Below are 5,345 nucleotides of genomic sequence, written 5' to 3' on the forward strand. Positions count from 1 at the left end.
ATAAGTCTGTTTTGTGGGGTACATTTTATAATGTGTTCAAACATATTGCGTTAAGGGTTTTTTTTATGTTCTGTTTACTATCTAAATTGCGTTGAAGTAAGTTCAGTCATATTATTTTGTTGCTGATTTATGGAACTTTTGCTTTAATCCTGGTTCATGTGGCATTGTTGGTTAACATTCTATTGAGATTGGTTATATACAGTGTTTGACCAAATATGTTTAACAGAATCAACCTAATTACCAAAGTAATTTCGATGAGAGGTTATTCTCATACTAAAAACATAGAATCTGAGTACGAAGAGTTATTATTTTAGCATAAAATTCAGAGCATAAATCCCAGGAAAATCATTAAAAAAAAACAACAACATAGTTTTTTTCAGGGCACGTCTGTTCAAACCAGTGGTTGCTCTCTCGCCTTCAACAATCGAATCACCACTGCGGCCACTTTGGTTCAGGTCACGACTGTTCAAACCAAGAGGACTCCTTTTCAAAGCACTACCACTAGGCATGTCATCACCACCCTGCCCATGAGTAATTGCAAAGAACAGTCAAGAACGGGAGCCCGTTGGATACTTTATAGCAGCATTTTAACTTACATGATTCTCAAGCAAAGGTAGTGGTGGTCGCTGGTGGCTTTTAAAAAAGCCAGAGATGGTGAAACTTTGATATTTGGTAGAGAAGTTGAATGGAGAGAGTTTCAATTCAAAGGTCAGAATGCTGCCAACAATGTCTTCCAGACAATGTGATAGCGGCAATTCAGAAAGAGCCGACCTGTGTGCAAGCCAACCACATATGAGATGCTAATACCGCTTACAAAGAAATGTACCATTCAATGAGCAGAACAATAAGTAGATGTGATTAACTAACACTCTCTTACAGGAGGCAAGCTGATGGTAAGTGTGAGAAACATTCAGAACGTTTGCTGGAAACTATTGTAGGGAGAGGTGAAGAGAGCGATGGTGTTTACCTCCAACTTACTTTGGGTTTATGTTTGCTGGCACTACCACCTTTGGTTCCACACCAGAAGGAAGCAAACTTCTCATTGAGGAACTTAGCAAGGCAGTCAAATACACTGAGGTACACGCATGACTCCCTGAATAGATCAAACCTAATACTATAATGAATTTCCAAACCAAGGAAACAGAGATAAGATGACCCGGTTCAACATATTAAAACTTCTATGGTGTTCAAATACCTTTCAAATTTCATGGTTCCCATGATGCGTTGAGTACTTTGGTCTCATCATTGGAAAACGTTATGATACCCCTAACCTTCCCGTAAGATAAATATCTACATGAAAACATAAAAATAAGGCAATAATAAGGTGAAATAATAAAAATGGAGTGATTATGAGGGGAATGTACTGAAACAGAACCTAACAAATCAGTTGGTGTTAGTGAGTGTCATGAGTTTGGTCATAATTGCAGAGCCTAAAACGTTCTCTTAAGATCGGTTGGCTGGCATGGTGATGCGAGATCAACCAAGACGGTCTGATCCGTAAATCTTATCGCGACAGAAGCGTCACCAAACTCATACAGCGAGCCTTGTCTCTGGAGATCTTTGAAGGTGTTAAGATGGTGATAGAGGCTTAGATGAGCGTCGCCTGAAAGGAACAATAATCAACTGGATTTAAAAAATATTAAAACTCTAAATCTGAAATCAAATATTGAAATAAGGATTTAACCATCGAATCAATAAACATCACCTTTAGGGCCTCCCAAAACAAAGCAGTTTTGTCTGGAAGAGTCTGTCTGCAGCGGCCAACCTTCAGCTTTGAGAAATAAATTTGAGAGGTCGCCATGGTCAGATCGGTTTGTAAAATAATGAACAGAAGCTCTGGATTGGAAAAAGCAAAAGGAGTTCGATTTTTTGCTCATACGATTCGTATTTATATCTAACGAATCTGGTGAACGTCGAATTAAAGAAGCATTAAATATCAAGGAGTGGGAATAGTGGGATACCTTGATTGATTAACATTTACGCAGGTAGTAACGTCGACGAGAAGAAAGAAGATGAAGGGCACTGACGAAGACAATCATATTTGGGCTAAATCTAAACGGCCCAATATCTTAACTAATAAACTACAAAGCTTTATGTAAATAATAATCTAACAAAGCCTATGCTACAAATTATAAAGCCAAACCCAATAACATATTGCCGTGGACAGCCCAACATAGGCAACACAAAGCTGACATGGCAAAACCTTGCAACATGATTGAGTGATTTTTTTGTCCGACGTGGATAAGCTAAATGAGGCTGATACTCAACTTTTAATACTTGTTTGATATGCCATGTTCTGCTGACCGAAATTTCCTTATTATTTTTGTAACGACCTGGTTACGCTAACCATTTTGGTCTGTTTAAATAGAATTATAATTAAACCAAACCAACCCAAAAGTTTGTCTTTAGTGGTTTATTAAAAATCGTGTATGCATATAGTCCCTCTATTTCAGATTACTTGTCGTTTTAGACTTCGGCACACTAATTAAGAAAAACATTTAATTTTGTATATTTACTAGATAAAAACATCATTACCAATACACCTAACCACATTTTCGCCAATTGAAAAATAGAATAAAATATAAAATCAATAAATTTCGCACTGAAATTATAAACAATTATTTTGAAACAAAAATTTTACTCTACAAACTACAAGTAATGTGAAACATAGGGCGTATAAGTTAATATGTACATTTTCCTAAAAACCTAAAGCTATGCGCCACCAGTGGAGATTCAACGTCCTCTAAGCCATCTTCTTCTCCATCACCAACCACCTCTGCTCATTAAATCGAAGCGTCTTTCATCACCGGAGAAGCCATCGTTGTTGTGATTCATGTTATTGGGAACGTGACTAAGACGAGATGAGAAAGTGTAACCGGAGCTGTCGCGTTCCATCGTGACCAGCCACATATTGCACGGCCATGATCTGTGAGTCACCGGAGATCCACGTCGCCACCTTCCAAGCTGTACCAAGCCACAGAAGATCATAGACACCATTACCGGAGGAGCAGTCATGCCTTTAGAAGTCATCGTGGTGATCTGTCTACGGTATGTAATGGAAACGAGAGGTGTAGACCTGGAGAAGAGATGATGCCACCACATCATCATATTTCCATTGCCGTTCTTCACCATCATCAATGGCGAGCCACTGGACATACACTTCATATCACCGGAGTTCAAGATCCATCGTCAAGTCAAAGCCGTTAATGTTATGGAGTCTTCTCCTTTGTTTCTTGTGTTACAAGCAACGTTTATAACTTAAAACTTAATTAAGGGTTTCATTCGTTGGGAAGAATCAGACAAGAAACCAATTCTAAAGCCTGACCTACCGAGTCTTGTTGCATACCAAGTTTTTGGGAGCTTCATGATTCATCTCTTATCTTGGCTAAGGTGAGGGTCTATTTTGTAAATTATGTACCAGTGTAGAATCTCCCTATGTTAGTTTATATTTCGAATCATGATTCGTCTGTTTGAATTGAGTCTGTTTGAGTTATAATTGATAGTTAATTCATTCATGGTAAACTGGAACTAGGGGTTTAGGATTCAACCGTTGATTTGATTGTGTGATGTTAAGATATATATATATAGGCGTTTTCATTCGAAATACACAAGATGGTATCAGAGCAGGGTTCCGTCCTGGCTCTGGCCCGGGGTGGCGATTTATGGGAAATCGGTTTAAATCAGTTTTAAACGACTTTTTTGGGATGTGGGAATTTTAAAAATAAAAACAAATAGCACCTGTCCCCTGTCCGTTCACTAAATTCAAACACAATTGTCTCTTTTATGTCGATGAGTAAAATCATCGTCATCCGTTCTCTGGCCAACAGGGTTTCAGCCAGATGTTCAACAGATTGATGATTTTACAGTTTAACAGAATGCTCAGGTGTTTATTAGATGCGTTAGTCGTTATTCAGAGAGTGTCCATGAGTGGATATGTGAAGTTTCTGTCACCGCCCAAACTTTAAGCCATCACTCCATGAGTTTTTGTTACCGGAGATCATGTCGTATGAGAGGTGGGCCATTGGTGTGGGAACCGAAATTCGCACTGTCGATTTCTATTTAAATAAGGAAAGTTAGGAAAACCCTAATTTCGCAGAAGTCCTGGATATCTGCTAAACCACACGCCAAGCAATCAGAACCTGAAATAAAGACGAGAAAAATAAGAAATCGAAAAGAGTGCAAAATAGATCTTATTTCGAATCCGCGTTTGAGCGTTACAACAAGGTAAGAGCCTGGGCTACGAGAGCTGTTGGCGAGATTTGTAGTTCTAAAACCATAAGACTGCAAGACCTAATGGAGTCGTAACTCGAATAACAAAAACAGAAAGTTGCATAAAATTGCTCTAAGTACTAAGTTTGCTCTGAAAAAGTTTCCCCTTTGTGCCTGTCGCCTAAGACTCCTTATATACTCCTCCATGGTCGGTTTTAGCTTTTCCCTTTCTGCCCTTAAGCCGTCTTAAGTGAAAAATGGAGAAATTCCATTTTTCTCGATATTCATGTTTATCCGCGGAAACTTAACATTTTTCTGCGGAAACTTATCTTTTATTATTATTTTTTTTATAAAATAGAAAACATAAACGTCATAGAATCTATGGGTTCATCCTTAAAGAATCGTAAGTGGGCTTCTAGTCGTGTTTTAGACCTCGTTGGGCCGTCTTTCAACATGAAACGTTTGTTACCATTTTCTTTTCGATAAAAACAAGTTTTCGTGGTTTTTATCGTAAGTTTCAACTGTAACTCTGATCGGAACGGTGTGAGAAGTGATATGGCTGTGGGACGTGGGAGCCAGCATTGAGGAACAGACGGGAATGCACGGATTTGGGTCGTACCCGTTAATCGACGTCCGAGACAGTTCACTCGCTAAGTAGCGACCTGGTCCGCGCTGGATCGGTCGCTACGTAGCGACCGATCGAAAGGCTTGGTTGGTCGCTACGTAGCGACCGACCGGGTGGCTTGGTCGGTCGCTACGTAGCGACCGACCGGGTGGCTTGGTCGGTCGCTACGTAGCGACCGACCGGGTGGCTTGGTCGGTCGCTACGTAGCGACCGACCGAGTGGCTTGGTCGGTCGCTACGTAGCTACCGGCTCGTTCGCGGACCTGTCGCTACATCGCGACCTTGTCTGAATCTTTATCTGACATTTCATGAACGTGTTCTCAGACTATTGGTGTTTAGTTTCGACAAATCAACCGAGATTAGTGCAAGATTTTACCGCAAAGTTCTTCGTAAAGATCTTTTTACGAAGATTTCGGATGTTAACTTCGTCGTGTCCGTTTTTGACCCCAACAGTTAGCCCTCCAGCCCGTTAGAATCGTGGATTACGATGAGATTCTAGCGCGCGGTTTGGC

General features: G+C 40.1%; 1 long non-coding RNA gene across 1 annotated transcript; it reads right to left on the reverse strand.

The window, feature by feature from the left end:
• Positions 1 to 216: 216 nt before the first annotated feature.
• LOC125595091 lies at positions 217 to 1,966 on the reverse strand. Its single transcript, XR_007330089.1, has 2 exons — positions 968 to 1,966; positions 217 to 771 (listed from the first exon to the last, which is right to left on the reverse strand). It is a non-coding gene; the product is annotated as an uncharacterized LOC125595091 (long non-coding RNA).
• Positions 1,967 to 5,345: the final 3,379 nt, after the last annotated feature.

This window comes from Brassica napus (assembly GCF_020379485.1).
Source record: "Brassica napus cultivar Da-Ae chromosome C9 unlocalized genomic scaffold, Da-Ae chrC09_Random_35, whole genome shotgun sequence".
Classification (NCBI taxonomy): Eukaryota; Viridiplantae; Streptophyta; class Magnoliopsida; order Brassicales; family Brassicaceae; genus Brassica; species Brassica napus.